Source organism: Pongo abelii, chromosome 4 (assembly GCF_028885655.2).
Source record: "Pongo abelii isolate AG06213 chromosome 4, NHGRI_mPonAbe1-v2.0_pri, whole genome shotgun sequence".
Taxonomy (NCBI): Eukaryota; Metazoa; Chordata; class Mammalia; order Primates; family Hominidae; genus Pongo; species Pongo abelii.
In genome coordinates, this window is record NC_071989.2 from 111553740 (window position 1) to 111571837 (window position 18098).

Consider the following 18098-nt stretch of genomic DNA (forward strand, 5'->3'; position numbering starts at 1 on the left):
AGGATTCCTTATATCTGGGGAGATCAAGGAAATATTCATAGAGAGAGGTCATATTTGGGCTAAATGATAAAGGATTACTTGTAGTTTTTCAGGAAAAGAATGAGAGTGGGTGGGTGAGGGCTTTCCAGTAAATGAAATGCAAAGCAAAGATTTGGCAACATGACACAATGGGACATCTATAACAAATATTAAATATTTTGACATTGATCGAATATTGACTATAAGGGTAACTGAAAGTAAGGCTGAAGAGAATACAATGTGTGCTGTGCTGAATCTGAGGGTAAGGAATGTGAACGTGGCTTTTAATCTGATGGTGAGGAATGTGAACTTCTTTCCATGCTCCTCTAATTGAGAAACAGATACTTCAGGGGATATGTGGTTGTCGCTAAGTGGTACAGAGGTCAATATATAAACCCAGCCTCTCTGTAATACCAACTTTTTCTTGATTACTTTGAAGAAAAAAAGAACACCTGATTTAAAAATAATAACCATGGGGCCGGAAGCGGTGGCTCACACCTGTAATCCCAGCACTTTGGGAGGCCGAGGTGGGAGGATCACAAAGTCAGGAGTTCAAGACCAGCCTGGCCAAGATGGTGAAACCCCATCTCTACTAAAAATACAAAAATTAGCCTGGCGTGGTGGCGGGTGCCTGTAATCCTAGCTACTCAGGAAGCTGAGGCACAGAATTGCTTGAACCCAGGAGGCGGAGGTTGCAGTGAGCTGAGATCGTGCCACTGCACTCCAGCCTGGGTGACACAGCGAGACTCTGTCTCAACAAAACAAACAAACAAACAACAACAACAAAAAACACTAACCATGGATAAATTATGAACAAGAATGCAAAATCCATATGCACTTTTAACTCTCACATCTATTTATTGAAGTGCAATGTACAGAGAGAAAAAAATCAGTGTAGAGATGGTGAATTTATGTTGATGGCAACCAATACTTCATCAAGAAATAGAATATTAACAACACCCCTGAAAACCCCCAGAGTACCTTTCCAGTCTTTCTCTACCTCCTTTCACCAAGAGGAAGTGCTATCTTGACTTCTAACAGGAGAGGTTAGTTTCACCTGTTTCTGAACTTTACAGACGTGAGTATTCTTTTGTGGCTGGCTTCTGCCACACAACATGTGTGGGAGATTTAACAATACTTTTGTGTATGATTGAAAACTGTTCATTCTCACTGCTACATAGTGTTCATTGTGTGAATATACCACATTTTGTTTATTCCTTCTGCTCTTGCTTAGCATTTGGGTAGTTTGCAGTTTTTGACTATTACAAATAGATGTGATATGACATAAAACTGTCTTTTCATGAACATATGTCTAAGATCAAAATTGCTGTAGGTTTGCATATGTTTACCTTTAAAAGATATAATTTTCCAAAGTGGTTGTGTGATTTCCACATATACTAGCAGTGTACAGTATTAGAAGTTTGGTTGCTCTACATTGTTGACAAAATTTTCCATCTTTTTGATTTTAGTCATTCTGATTGTGATTTTAATTCACATTTCGCTAGCGAATAATTTTCATAATGTTTGTGTATTAGTCTGTTTTCACACTGCTATAAATAACCTCCCTGAGACTGGGTAATTTATAAAGGAAAAGAAGTTTAGTTGACTCACAGTTCTGCATGGCTGGGGAGGCCTCAGAAAACTCACAATCATGGCAGAAGGAGAAGCAGGCAACTTCTTCACAAGGCAGCAGGAGAGAGAGCAGAGCAGGGGAAATCACCACTTATAAAACCATCGGACCTTGTGAGAACTCACTCACTATCATGAGAGCAGCATGGGGGAACTGCCCCCATGATCCAATCAACTCCCACCTGGTACCTCCCTTGACATGTTGGGATTACAATTTGGGCTGAGATTTGGGTGGGGACACAGCCAAACCATATCATTTTTGTTATTTAGATATCCTCTTTGGTTATGTTTATTCATCTTTGGTCCATCTTTTTATTGGGTTTTTTTACTTTTGATTTTTTCTTATTGATTTGTTGTAATTTGTTATATATTCTAGATACTAGTTCTTTGCCAAATACCTATATTGCCTATCAGGGGAACCTGCCCCCGATAATTCAACGTAGGTTCTTTTCTATATTCCCTAAGTGTCGGCTGGTCTGAGAAATAAGGGGAAAGAGTACAAAAGAGAGAAATTTTAAAGCTGGGTGTCTGGGAGAGACATACATCACATGTCGGCAGGTTCCTTGATGCCCCTCAAGCCGCAAAACCAGCAAGTTTTTATTAGTGATTTTCAAAGGGGAGGGAGTGTACGAATAGGGTATGGGTCACAGAGATCACGTGCTTCACAAGGCAATAAAATATCACAAGGCAAATGGGGGCAGAGCACCCGGGCAAAATTAAAATTGCCAGTGAAGTTTCAGGCACGCATTGTCACTGATAACATCTTATCAGGAGACAGGGTTTGAGAGCAGACAACCAGTCTGACTAAAATTTACTAGGCAGGAATTTCCTCAACCTAATAGGCCTGGGAGTGCTACGGGAGACCGGGGCTTATTTCATCCCTTCTCTACAACCATATAAGACAGACATTCCCAGAGCGGCCATTTCAGAGGCCTCCCCCTGGCAACGCATTCTGTTTCTCAGGGCTGTTCCTTGCTGAGAAAAAGAATTCAGCGATATTTCTCGTATTCGCTTTTGTAAGAAGAGAAATATGGCTCTATTCTGCCTGGCTCTGAGGCAGTTAGACCTAATGGTTATCTCCCTTGTGCCCTGAACATCGCTGTTACCCTGTTCTTTTTTCAAGGTGCCCAGATTCCATATTGTTCAAACACACATGCTTTATGAACAATTTGTGCAGTTAACGCAATCACCATAGGGTCCTGAGGTGACATACATCCTCAGCTTATGAAGATGATGGGATTAAGAGATTAAAGACAGGTGTAGGAAGTCACAAAGAGTATTGATTGGGGAAGTGATAAATGTCCATGAAATCTTCACAACTTGTATTCAGAGATTGCAGTAAAGACAGGTGTAAGAAATTATAAAAGTATTCACTTGGGAAACTAATAAATGTCCATGAAATCTTCACAATTTATGTTCTGCCATGGCTTCAGCTGGTCTCTCTGTTCGGGGTCCCTGACTTCCTGCAACAATTGCCAATTTCTTCTTGCAGACCATGTTGATGTATACATGTTTTTAGCTAATATTTAAGACTTGAATAAAATTTTGTTCACATTGATCACTTTGGGTTATGCCCAAGTGAAAAGATGAAACCTCACATATATGTTTGTCCACTAACACTTAAATATACAGGTTCCACATTCCCCAACACTGTCCTGGCCTGGAATTCCCTATCCTTGATGTTGTAAGCAGGAAGATTTGAGAAGCAAGGAACAAGCCTACATCCATAGTATTTGCTAACATATTCCATGGGCTCAGGAATATTTTAGAATTTAGGACATAATGTTATATTTAATAGATATAAGGAGACTAAATTTGTATTTGTAAGAGTTGAGTTATATGTATAAGTGAAATAATTGCCATATTGTAGGAGAGTTAGGTAGTTCTTATTAACAGGAAGAAGTGGTTTTTAGAAAAATGTGCCCTTTTTATCACTAGGTTCAAGTTATGTTTGTAAATCTGTAGTGACAACATAAATACTGTTTTGCTGAGCCTCCCCTTGATGGTCATGTAATACTTTGGTACACACCTTCTGATTGTATATGCTTTCTTTCTGTTATACTTTCTAACTCTTATTTATCTTACAGAATGCTGCTATTAATAACAGCTCAAACTCTGGGGGGCTGATTGGTATCATGAAACAAGAATTGCAGGGGCAAGGATTCCAGAGCTGCTTGGGCAGCTCAAGGAGGTCATCAGGGACTGAGTTTCTTTCCATCTTCCCACTCTGGTATCTTTAATGTGTAGGTTTTTGTCCTCATGCTTATTGGATCAGAGTCACAGGATGGCTGCTGAACCTATACAAAAGAATACTGTATGTTTTCCAGGCAGGGAAATGCAAGAGAGAAAAGCCTTTTTCTTAGTAGGCTTTGCGTTTATATTGAAAATCTCTAGGGACTTCTGCCTACTCCTTATGACCTGAACTCTGACATCTGGCCACAACCAGCTTCAAAGGAAGCTGGAAATTGGGATGTTTTTGTTCCTAGCTGCTACAGTAGGTAGGGCAAAGACCAAGAGGGCTGTGAAAGAGTTTGGGGGATATAGGCCACAGTGCCTTTACCTTTCTTCCTTTTAAAAATTTTTTATAACTTTTAAAAATATTTCTTATATTTGTAAAAATGTAAAAGGTTTGTTAAAGAATATTTTAAAATAGCAAAGAATAACAAATTGTCCATACTTTTAACAACCTAAACAGTCACTATAAATATTTTAGTATGAATTCTTCTAGTCACTTCATAAAACACTATCTAGGTATAGGTGCACGCATTGGTTTGGGGGGTATAACTGCCCTCAGGGTTCTCAGTAGACAGAAGTAGGTAATATACATACACACACAAACACAAAATACAACTGTATTTCTACATCTATCTGTACATTATTAAATCAATGAGTTCATACTATACATATATATACACATACATACATATACACACACAGATGGATAGATAGATAGATAGGTATTTTTTTTGGTGGGGGGACAGTCTCGCTCTGTCACCCAGGCTGGAGTGCAGTGGCACGATCTCGGCTCACTGCAAGCTTCACCTCCCGGGTTCACACCATTCTCTTGCCTCAGCCTCCCGAGTAGCTGGGACTACACATAGATAAGATATATTTAATTCGTATCTAACACCATAGATTCCTTTTAGTTTTTTCTTTTCTATAGTTGTTAGTCTTTTCTCTAGAGTGAGAAACCTGGTTCCCTTCATTCTCAACATAATTGTTTGATCACTGTCACTGTCTGTAACTAATCTGCCATCTCATCATCTTTCCCTTCCTACCCTCTGGACCTTGTCTTCCTAACTGCTCAGGCTTTAATATCTTTTATCAGGCTGCTGCCTCACATGGCATGAACTTCTCTCCCACTGGAGCTCAGACACTTCCTCTAGCTAGGCTGTTCCCGCTGCCCCCACTCCCTTTCTGCTTCTGAGAAGAAGCCCTTTTCACCCATCAATGCCCCAACTTTTCACTGGCCCAACAGACCACCTGTACCCTTATGCTGGTATCTACCTTGCCTAGCCCTATTTGTTAGTTTTTGTCCTGAATTACTCAGGAAAGGAAGGGAAAGGTAGAAGAGAAGGATAACAAAAAGGAACTATTTCCTTTCCTATTTTGTGCTTTTTTCTGAATGTTATTCATTTTGCATTTACTTTAAGTAAATAGGTCAATCTTTTGGTTGACTTATTATATTATTTGAGTTTAAAATGTTGTGTCATATAGAGATATTGAAAAATCTGTTATTTATTCTAATTTTTTACATTTAGTTATCTAATCAAATAAATATTAATTTTGTCATTTAATATGAAGGGAAGGTCTAGTCTATTTTGTTCTTATTATTGCAATCACATCTTCCTTGTTTTGCTCTTAATTTTATTTCCTGTGGCTCCTCTTATCCCTTTTTGTTCTGTTTTAATCTGCATTTATTTTTCCTCTCTGCACTCCTGTCTCTATGTTCCCTCGAATCCTGCCACCAAAGGTCACAAGCTCTGCCAGCTCCTCCTATGGTGCCCTTTGCTTTCCCCTCTGCCCTCATCTGGATGCTTTCAGACTATCAAAACTCCCATTCCTTGAGTAATTGTCAGCTAGGTTTTAGGCAATCAGGCTGGTGAGTCATTCACAGTCGTGAATGCCAAATAATCACAGATATGGAAGACTCATCCTAAGAAAGGTTTGGCAAAAAGGACCCTCTGATTCTCTAAGATCTTCCAGCCCTAGTGTCCAGTGTGCAGCTGATATCAGCAGAATTATTTTTTTATTCTTCCTATGAGAGGACTGTCTTGCCATAAGCAGAGAATGACTCCCTACTCCAATAGGCTTTTACTCCTGGAGTACACTGGTCAGAAAAGGCTTTCTATAATATCTAGCTAGGTCAAATATTTCACCTGTAGGAGAGGAAGGTTAAAAGTTTCAGAAGCATCTCAAGACAGCTCCTTCAAGCCTACTTGTTCTTCCACTCCTTGTCCCCAGATGAACAGAGAAATTATTCATTTGAGTGCTGGAAACAGCCATGGATGTGAACTGGTTTACATTAACTTCTCAATATAATACCATGAAAATCACAGTTACTCATTTGATTGCTGCAGTTTTTATATTATGCTATCACTTATATTTTCTCAATATAAGATTTTAAAGTTCTATGGCATAGTTATCAGTCCACAACTTTAAATAAGTAGCCATTGAGGGACCAAAGTGATAAAGATGGTGTTTAAAGAATATGCATTGAAAGGACTAAAGGTCAGTGAGTAATTTTCCTTTCCTCTTGATTCCCACGTGAATGCATTTGTGAAGAACTTTGTATTTCTTTTAAGGAGATGCTTGTGTCCTGAGTAAAGTCAGAAAAGGCACTAAAATACTGCAGTTATAATTAGGAAATAGTTGGGAATGAGGAGGGAGAGAGAACTTATATTTGTGTGCTGAGTGATTTTTGAAAACTGTCTTCAAGGTGAAACTAATAAGCTAACCCTTTGCCAATCTTTCTGAAACATACAGTCAGCCTTCGATTATGTAAGGGAGCAATGGTGTGTATAATTAGCTAAGGGAGGAGAGTTCCCTACCCTTTTCTATTAATGTGATCAAGGAGGGAGTTGATTCAGGTTGCTTAGTAGACACGAGAGGAGAGGATCTCTTTTCTCTTCAAATCTTCAACACTTCTTCCTTCTTTCTATTCATCTTAAGCTATAATTTTGTTTCACAGAAGAGAAATAATCAGAGAAGAATTTCCTGTCTTTCTGTCTTCACATCCCTTCAACCCTCTGCATCTGCGTGCATACACTCTGCCTTCCTCCTTCACTGTGGAGGAAATGTGTGTCTAGCTATGGCAACACCTCCACTCGCCTACCCTCCAACCCCTGCTATTTGCTCTTAGGTCTCTATCCCTCTGGCCTAACCAAGGCCATTACTCCAGCATATCTCTTTTCTCTTGCTTCATCATTTCCTCCTTTTTTTTTTTTTTTTTTTTACCAGATCTTTTCAATGAACAAATATGTAAGCTTTCTGAACCAATATACAAGCTTTGTCTCATCTTAAAATCAAATTACAACAACCACCCCCCACCCCTGCAAATTTCCCTTTACCACATTTATCTGTTCTTTTTTAGAATGAAAGTTCCAGGAAGGGCTGTTCTATACATGCTATAGACCATTTGTCCCTTTTGTCTTTGAACCCACTTGCTGACCTTGAAACAACTCTCATAAAGAATGCTTGACTTTCGCCGGGTGCAGTGGTTCACGCCTGTAATCCCAGCACTTTGGGAGGCCAAGGCGGGTGGACCACCTGAGGTCCACCCTGAGGAGTTCCAGACCAGCCTGACCAACATGGAGAAACCCCGTCTCTACTAAAAATACAAAAAGTTAGCTGGGTGTGGTGGTGCATGCTTGTAATCCCAGCTACTCGGGAGGCTGAGGCAGGAGAATCTTGCCTTGAACCTGGGAGGCGGAGGTTGCAGTGAGCTGAGATCATGCCATTGCACTCCAGCCTGGGCAACAAGAGCAAAACTCCATCTCAAAAAAAAAAAAAAAGAAAAAGAAAAAAGAATGCGTGACTCTCATGTGAAAAAATGGAATGGTTTATTCTCTGTCCTTGTCTTACTCCACCTCTCAGTATCATTTCACAGAGTTAAGCATGTCCTCATTCTTCAAAGACTTTGTTTAACTGATTTCTAGGATGCCACTTCATCTTGGTCGCCTCCATCACTAGAGATTCCCCCTTAGTCTCTCCCCACTGTCCTGACCTTTAAAGTTTAGAGTGCAGTTTCCAATTATTCTTTCATTCTCATGGCGTTAAATATAGTATGAACTTCTTTGCCTGGAGGCTGTTTACCCTCCAGGCAAGCTGGTTTTGGGGTTTTGTTTTGTTTTCCTTTTTCTTTCCTTTTTTTTTTTTTTAACTTTGTTTGATCAGAGAAATTTCTGATCAAATATTAGGCTTTCTGTAAGATCTTCCCTGATCAACCTACATAGAAGAGCCTCACCCATCAGTCCCTGTACCCCCGACATTTTGATTTTTCCCCAAGCCCTAATCAACATTTGACTTGCTGTATATTTACTTGCTAAAATTTAGATGAGAATGTAAACTTGCTGAGCTGATGTCAGGGTTTTCACCTTGTTAACTGTTGAATCCTAGGAACTAGAACAGCACCTGGCACATAATAGGTACAGGGTAAATATTTATTGAATGGATGGATGACTGATGGTAAGAGAAATAAACGATTTCTTACCTTGTTTATCAGCTGTAGAGGCTGGAGTAGTGTCATGTTTGGGGAGCAGAATAGGAAGGTGGAAACAGACATATGGGAAGAAAATGGTAGCCAGAGCCCAAGCGCCACGAAGTTGGCACCAAACCAAAGTCTTTGGAAAAGAATTACAGCTCTGTCTGAGTGAGGATAAAGTGATTGATGCAGCATAAAGGTGGGTTATAGACTTTTCAGGCATAACAAATCAGAATATCCTCATGTGGAGGTGGATAGCCTCAGAAATTTTTGGTCAGTAGCAAGAAAAACCTGAGATGTGTAAGATACGATAAGCTATTTCCAGGACAGACTGACCTTATGAATTCTTAAAGTTTATTTGTCAGAAACTGTAACTTCTTCAATAATATATATGTATTTAAAAGATGGAGTCTGAATGTTCTTTTCTTAGGAAGTATTTTTGGCTTACAAAAAATGGCAGGAGAAAAAATAACAACATATTATGTATATGAGAATCAGCAGCTGCAATGCAATGAAAATAAGGCAATGAGTTTTTTAAATTAAAAATATTCTAATTTAAAGTCGCCTGTCTTACTATTAAAAAAAGGTCTTTGAGGCAACAAGATACAGCTACACAGAAGCTTAAAATCTGTTTTAATTCTGGCTCTACTGCAAAATTAATGGAATAGCGGGATGGGAATTACTTAGATTCTTATTACTTCAGTTTCTTTATTTGTATATTGAGGATGCTACACTGGAGTAAAGTAAGCAAATATATTTCATCTTGTGTGCCAATGGTGGCTAATTGGTAGGGGCAGCCTAGAGTGCTGCATGGATAAGCATTTGAGGCCACAACTAGGCTCAGCAGAAAAGAGAGTTGAAATTCATCGGTGCTGTCTGCCTTGGGTTTAGGAAAGATGAATGGCAGGGAATGTGTGCTGTGTCTTTGCTGTTCTGGACTATATGATCTCTAAGGTATTTTTCAGTTCTAAAATTCTGTGATTTAGAATGCCTGGTATGTTAAGTACAGTCTTTCCAATAATGATAATGATAGGATTTTACATGTAAGATGCTAAAAGTTCTTTTTAGTGGATGGTTTTGGAGAATCTAAATATGTTTCATAACGATTTCTTCTAAAGGTACTGGGATTTATATATTATTCAAAATATTTTTATATTATGTGCTCAGTAAAATGTAACTATATATAAGCAGCATATAGAAACAATAGTGATATTTTGCCATGAAAAACTCAAGTTAGCATCGATGAATATAATTCACAGAAATCAGGCTTTAGTTTAGTTCAAAATAATCTGCAGTTTTCCTCACTGGCTTTGCCTCATAATAAACCCATAAGAAATACTGTTTTAGTATCCAGCATTGAAGCATTTCAACTACAATTTTTTCAAATTACAATAGAAGCTTCTAGAATTGGATGGCAGAGAAAGGTTGATCTTCATTTCACTTCTTTGTTAGACAGCTGAACAATGCTAAGTTAACAGAAATGTGGAGATTTGACATAAGGGGCTATATCTAGAGATATTTAAAGGCAATTCACCTTTCAATATGTAACCATAATTATAAGGTACAAACAATGTCTGCTTCCATTTGTATTTCTTAGAGCAATTCTTCCCCAACACTTATCCACAATGTATCATGTGAAAAAAGGAAATTTTGGGTCCAATATATGGATTAAGATAATTTTTCAAAGACAGTACCAAATATGATGAAATAATGTAACTGGCTGAAAGATAACATTATGTTTTGAATATTTTTAGTAACAGTAACCTAAGTAATCCCAGGAAAGAAATGTCAGTTTGTGGAAGTAAGTATGTGTTGTTCATGTAAAGATTCAAGTGGATACTAATACTAACACAAATTACTCATTTTCAAACCTGACTGAATTTGGTACGTAAGTACTTACAATTTTTCAATGGAAATAATTTAAATAGAACTTCGAATAAAAGTATTCTCAAATACTTTATTCCATGTGTAATCCTGGATTTATCTGTGGTGTTTAGATAGTCTGAACTCTTTTTCACTAATTTTTGATTTTTAAATATATAATCAAAGGATTTTTTTAAATGGAAAAGGACATTTAGGAGTCATCTAATTCAATCTTCTCATGTTCTTCTCTTTTATAGTTTATGTAATGTCTGTATTCAGCTTGGTTGTTTGTTTTTGTTCTTGTTTTCCTATCTGTCTGATCTAAGTCATTATTTTAAAACAAATAAACCAAGTCCTGCTTTCTAGATGATGCTTGTAGGAGCAAAACACATGAAATGTGGTGTCTGTCAAATTAGCTCAACAGTGGTTTTTGGTTTTACACCCTAACCAAATTGTCTGAGTTTAGTCTGAAATGGGTTGATGGTTTTCCTACTCACACTATTTGAGTTATTGCTTATAGAAAGCTGATTTGATTCACTGTGTTTGTTTTACCCATATCTCTCCAATCTCTAACTATTTGCCTCAAGATGACTGACTATGGTATGCAAGTCGCTCTTGCACTGGAGGTTTTGTTTTATAAAACAGTCATCTCCTACTGGCAGGCTCCATATTTTGTTTGTCTTTCTTTTCACACAGCATCTTGGACAGGGCTTTCTACCCTGTAGGCTCATACTTGAGATACAGGTTAAGGGGCTTTGCTATAAATTAGGCCCTCAACTATGTGGTTCTAATATGAATTGCTCTAGAGTCTTAGTTGAATCACGTTGGATATTCTCTTCAGCTCTTTCAAAGCCTTCTCAAGCTTTGACCACTTTTGAAGACCTCATGTTATGGGGACTTCATCTAATATCTGGGATGGTTTTGACAGTTGCAAAATACTCTAGTGTTCCAAGGCCATTATTTTCTTTTGCATTTCTTAGATTTACTGCAACTCCAAAATTACTTTTTATTGAGTCTCACTCATGCTTATGGATGAAAATTTCTGAATAAATGGTACATTCAGGAGATTTAGGGAGTTTGACTACAAATTTCCTTTTGTCAGTGACTACCCAATACAGAGGAAAAAGAATTATGGTATTTATGAACACTTAAAAAATGCAGAAGTGAGAATTTTATAGTAACCATAAGGAATTCAAAACCAGATGTAGATAAGCCTCTTCAGTTTACATAGGAAGAAAGTAAATAAAGATCAAGTGAGTTGTACAAGATGTACACTAGTTAGTAACTGAAGGATTACCGGACTCCTGTTCCAGTGCTCTTTCAACTCCACTGTCCTGGGAGGTAAATGATAAGCTCCTAAGTTGTTCAGTTCTTTCTTATCTCTATTCTCACCCTTTCTGCTATCTAGAGTAAGTCATAAATGATCAGTGTTCTTCCAAACCTTTTCCTAAAACAAAAGAGAAACAGTGAAAGGCTGCTGATCTGGGTGTAGTTAAATGTGAGACATTGGGTACGGTGTGTAATGAGTGGTTAAACATGGAAGACTTCATACATCATGTTTATCTAATGTTTTCAAAGTCTCAGGGATCTAGAACTAGAAATTCCATTCGACCCAGCCATCCCATTACTGGGTATATACCCAAAGGACTATAAATCATGCTGCTATAAAGACACATGCACACGTATGTTTATTGCGGCATTATTCACAATAGCAAAGACTTGGAACCAACCCAAATGTCCAACAATGATAGACTGGATTAAGAAAATGTGGCACATATACACCATGGAATACTATGCAGCCATAAAAAATGATGAGTTCACGTCCTTTGTAGGGACATGGATGAAATTGGAAATCATCATTCTCAGTAAACTATCGCAAGAACAAAAAACCAAACACCGCATATTCTCACTCATAGGTGGGAATTGAACAATGAGAACACATGGACACAGGAAGGGGAACATCACACTTCGGGGACTGTTGTGGGGTGGGGGGAGGGGGGAGGGATAGCATTGGGAGATATACCTAATGCTAGATGACGAGTTGGTGGGTGCAGCGCACCAGCATGGCACATGTATACATATGTAACTTACCTGCACATTGGGCCCATGTACCATAAAACCTAAAGTATAATAATAATAATAATAATAATAATAATAAAAGAAAAAGAAAAAAAAAAAGAAAGTAATTTTATCCCCCCCCCCAAAAAAAAAGAATATAGGAAACTCACTGATTTTCAGATATTTTAGCTACTTTACATGTGCAATAATGCTAATACTGTTGAAAAGTAGTCTATGAGCTAAGATTAAATTTTGTAAGTTTTAAACTTTAAAAAATACCCTTTCATCCACTATCATACTGACTTTAGAGCAGTTTAAAGGCTGCAAAATAGGGGAAAAAATTTAGTATTGCTTTCTTGCCTTTTTCCAATATGTAATTTTTGAAAAGAGCTATGAAAAATAAGTAACCAAATGGCAAAAACAATAAAAACAATAACAATATTTCACTACCACACAGTATTTTCCCTATCCAATCAACAGGGAAATTTTCAGTCAAACCAGAAATGTTTATGTTTGTTAAATATAACTACCTCTCATGATAAATACCATATAATAAGCCACATCGTAAGTCACCTTACTCCCTTCTTTTTTCTAAATGTACCAAATGATAAATAAACCAGATAGGCTTAAATATGGATGTGTACATATGCCCTTCAGGGCTGCCTAGGTTTTGTAAAAGAGCTTCTGAGACTCTTCGGTAAGTTACAAAACCAGTAGAAAGTGAGTAATAAATCAACTAAAGACTGACAGGAGATATTTTACCATCTTTTTAGCAATTATTATTTCTCGTTTGTCTCTTTTCTAATATTCTTTCTATCTGTCTTATAGAAATCATTTTAGAGATGCTAGCAATGATGAAAATTGAACGTGATCTGGTTTGTACATAAAAATTGTTTTTGAAGACAAATTAAGAGTAATTGAAATGCTCAGCCTTAACCATTCAAACTTAAAATTAATAAATATTCAAAACACAGTTAAAGAATATTGAAAAATGTTTAGTTCTTGGAAATTCTAATCCTCAATTTTTGTGATAGTCATTTTTCTTATATTTCCATGAATTCAATATTAATATGTAACTAACCATGATTTAAAGTAAAATTTAGAAAAAAAAAAAATACTTCACTAAGTTGCCTGGGCATTTACAGCAAAGTCTAACCTTCCTCATAATCATCAACACTACCCTGCAATTGTTTTCTTCCTGATTCTGTTATACAGGAATGCATTCCAATTTAGGGTATTTTAACTGTCAGAAATATCAGAAAGAGCTTTTGCACTTTAAGCAATCTTCACAAATTCCTGTCCAGTCAACACAGGGCGAGCGATTTTGAAGCAATCCTTGTTTTGACTTCCCATTGCCCTTTCACCTGAGATGTAGCTTTTAGCTAATTAGCTCTTTCTGACATTACCATGAGAGTTATACTGTGCTCTACCTAGAGAGGTAGATTGGAGGAGGTCACACAACTCTAGCCTTGCCGGGATCTATTTGTAAAACCCATATTTTGTTTAGATACTTGACATCTAACATGTCAGTTGCTCAAGTGCTCATGTTATCATTGTCGACGAACTGAAACTTACCATTTTAGCTGTGGGTCAGCCTTTTACTTGGTTTTTGCTCTTATTGTTGGGTATTACACATCCTAAGTTGTAATGAAATTTTTATTTTGCTTTTTATAAATCTGAAGAAATATTGATTATCAGCATAGAATCTACCAGATTTACTTCTCTAGGCATTTTACTTAAAGACAAGAAAGCAACATAAATTTTTAGCATGGTATGCTTTGGTAGGCAGCAAATCATAGGGCTGTGATCTGCTAGACCTTCAGAGAGAAATGAAGCCAATTAATATACAATTACCGGCAGCAGTGCTTTATTTGAAGGGTCTTTTACAATGAAACTTTTTAACAGGCTAATTGTAGACATCTGCTTCATGTACCTTAGTGACATAGCCAATATTAGCTAAGATCTTCTGAGCTTTTACAGCTTTACACAAAAGGACATATTGACAATTCCGTTTTCCTATATAATGAGACTATGCAAAATACTAAGCTAGGATTCAGCATTGTTGTAGAAATGCTCAATGTCACCAGAGCGATTGACTTGTTCCACCTGGCTTTCAGACATTTGGAGAAGTAAAACATATGTACCTTAATTGCAAAATGTAGGCTTAATGAACATGCAGGCGTTATGTTATACCAAATGCAACAATCGACATGATGGCAAGCTACTTAAGAACATGTCACAATGTTTGGCTTTTAAGAGGTTTGCTTTTGGCAATGTTTCAGAGAAGAATATGTTCCTTACATTTGCAGTCCTGTGAGCCAATAATAAAGTGTTCAGCATATGAAGCTGGTATTTATTTTAAATTGCTATGTCAATATTTTTGTTTAAAAGCAGGCTTGATTCCCTGTGTGGACTTTGTTGAAGCCTTCTATCACTGCTTTTTATTTGAGTTTGATTTAGCTTCTTTTCCCCCTGATTTTGTATTTTGCAGAATGGCTTGCTTGAAAGCCTTCTGATTGGGTTGGGGGGATAGAGTTGCTGTGTGAATTTTAAAGCCAAGAAAATGCAAAAAGGAGCAAACACTTGCTGAAGGCATCAGAGAAGTGACTGCAATCAAGCAGCGTTGGTTGTGTGACCTTGATGTTTACCAGAATAGCCACCATGTTTGGGATAATGGAAGCCCTGAATTCAAATGCCTCAGGATGACCTCACCACTGGCAGCCCTCTTTCTCTTACTGAGATGTTTCCAGGACTAATGCCAATGTTTAGTCCACTTGCAGGAATCTAAAATATCAGGCTTTTGATTTCAAAAATACAAAATAGGCTGAGGTGGGTGGATCACAAGGTCAGGAGATCGAGACCATCCTGGCTAACACAATGAAGCCTCGTCTCTACTAAAAATACAAAAAATTAGCCGGGCATGGTGGCACATGCCTGTAGTCCCAGCTACTTGGGAGGCTGAGGCGGGAGAATCACTTGAATCTGGGAGGTGGAGATTGCCCCGAGCCGAGGTCGCACCTCGGCACTCCAGCCTGGGTGACAGAGTGGGACTCCATCTCAAAAAACAAACAAACAAAAACAAAATAAAGGGAGCCATTCTGGAATATTGCATAACTGATTTAATCCTAATGTGTTGTCAAAACAACTTTCCCCAGCAGTTGAGAGAATGCCTCATCTACCCCAGATACAATTTCTTTGTAGATGCCATGAGCTCTTCCAACAAATTGTTGGGCAGTTCTGTTCGTGAACTCTCAGAATTCTCCATCCCAGACACATTTCTTTGGGGTAATTAAAATTAAAATGGTCTTTCATGAAGGCAGTATGAAACAATATGCATCATCTGTATACACTGAGCTGAAAAAATATTGTATTCATAAATTAAATTGGACATTTTGAAAGGTAACACAAAATGCTACTTTGCTCTTGGTAATCAATAAGGAAAAAAAGACTTCAGGTAATTAAAATCTGTGAAGTGAACATTTCTCATTTGGAACCTATTAAGAATATAAGCAGACAGAGGCAAGAGATAAATAAGGAAAACAAATGAATCAAAATTTTTTGTTGTGTTGTGACAAGGGAATGTAATGATATATAGCCTGAGGTCTGAAGTGATATAACATGTTATTGCAGATAATATAACATTTACATTACACTGTATGTATAAAACATATGTATATTGCTTAATTTAAATATTAGGCTGTGATTTTAAAATATGACTGTTCTATATGTCAGGCTCCAGTTTAGGTTGTTTAGGGCCTCCTTGCTGAAATTTTGGCCTACAAACCAGCATGCAGCAAGGGTGCTTGCCAGAAGTGCAGAATTTCAGGTTCCTTTTAGCCCTACTGAATCAGAATCAGCAATGTAATCATGTCTCCAGGGGATTCACAAGCATACTAAGGTTTGAGAAGCATGGGCTTGGATGACTCCTTTATAGTAAGGTGAGTTGCCTCTTAAAAAGTCCTGTGCATTTTTTATGGCCCAAGTCAGTAGTTTCTTGGCTAAATATGACGGTAATAACTGATTCTACAGAGGGTGTAAGAGTTAATGTGTCTTCTGTAGCACCTGCCTTTCTATCATGCACAACTAAGGAAAACACTGAGAATGAAGACAGACTCCATGCCCAACACAACTTGCTTCTGAGCCCTGGTTGTACAACTTTTCATTTTGTCTAACAGCAATATTCTTTTCTCTTTCTTTGTCATTTGCCTATTGAAATTTGATCTGTTGCAAGGGTGCAGGGTTTTTATAACCTAGACTTTAGACATTGTTGTGGTGTGAGTTTTTGGATTATTTTGCTGGCATAATCTCAGCTCCTTAGAATTTTTCTAGAATTCTGACCTTGCTTATAGATACTAGATTTTGAAGCAGCTGAATGCTTGTCCTTCCTTACTACTTGCCCTTCTGGCTTCTTTGGAACCATCTAGCTAGTGACTGGAGGGAGAGTGGGGGCTTGGTTCCCTTTTTGGTCCACTCTCAGCTGAGGGTATCTCAGATCAGAAAGCACCTCTATACCAGCTCTGTGGTGCAATGGATAGTGTGTTGGACTTCTAGCTGAGTCTGATGTGTGTATTCAACAAAAGCAGTACCTCTAGATGACTATCTACCATGACATTGCTTCTTGGTGATATAAACCACAACTACATGTGCTCCTTGGCTAGATCAGTCCTTAGGTTGCCTGCCTATGATTCCTGCTTCCCTCATTTAGCCTTCTGGTTTTAGGCACACCACTTCTGCTAGGTAGAATGTATGCTGGAGTATAAAATTAATTGTGCTTTCCATTCAGTTTTCATACAGCTCTTAGGACATTGAAGTACTTTATGCTTCTTTTTAGTTAACATGGAGCTACAAATATGTATTGTTTTATGATACAATAAATATTTTTGAGAAGGGTTAAAATATATGGCTTCTGGGTAATAAATATTACTTATCTATTTATCTCTACAATTATTTTTTCCAGTGAAAAGTTAGGCCCTGTTCTGTGTGGTGTGCAGTATAAAGATGAATTATAAAATACATGGTCTAGAGCACCTGGTGTACATAACTGTAATACAGGGAGGCCACTATATAAATGCTATGAAAACATAAGCGACAAGAAGAGCATTAAGTGTTTAGAGTAGAAAGAAAGCTCACATGGCTTGGTATTTAGGAAAAGGTTCAAAGAAGAGACAATATCTGAATAAAACAGAAATAGTCTAGGGAAATGGTATTTCCAGCCCAGGGCATAGGAAGGGTACAGATGCTAAAACAGATTTATATAAGATTCACCTAGAACCATAATAAACATTTAGGTGAAATTGAATATATGTGAAAGCCAGTGGTGGAAGACAGGGAAATCTGAACACAATGTACTAAACATATGAACTGGATCCCTGGAAGAAGCAGAATTGTTAGAGATGAAAGTGGGAGAAAAATAGTGCAAGGATACAAAGTTTAGCAACCAAAATGCCTGACTACTAATGATTAGCCATGGAAAGGTCCAAATTAGCAACGAAGAAACGTACATAAAGTCATTCTTTTTTTCATTCTGAGTAAGGTTTCTTATTCATAGGGAAAAAGGATGAACTAAAAACCAATGGCACCATCAAGTTTATCCCAAACCATGTTAACACATAGACAAAACAATACATGGGCCATATGTTTTGCCAAATGCATCTAATAGATTGAGAATCCAGAAAACCCATTGATTAAACTTTGCAGCTCAGGACAGAGGAAGCAAGGAACAATGATTTGTTCTCATGAACCAGAAGAGAACAAGTAAGATGAGCTGGATGGGGAATAGTATGATGGAGGAAGCACTTTTCCAGGGCTTAAGACAGGGAGTACAGTA

The 18098-nt window shown here is 37.6% G+C and overlaps 1 long non-coding RNA gene across 2 annotated transcripts in view; it reads left to right on the forward strand.

Moving 5' to 3' along the window:
- The window catches only part of LOC129059485 (uncharacterized), a 441076-nt gene that overhangs the window by 165652 nt on the left and 257326 nt on the right, over positions 1-18098 (forward strand). The gene's annotated exons all lie outside the window — the stretch shown is intronic.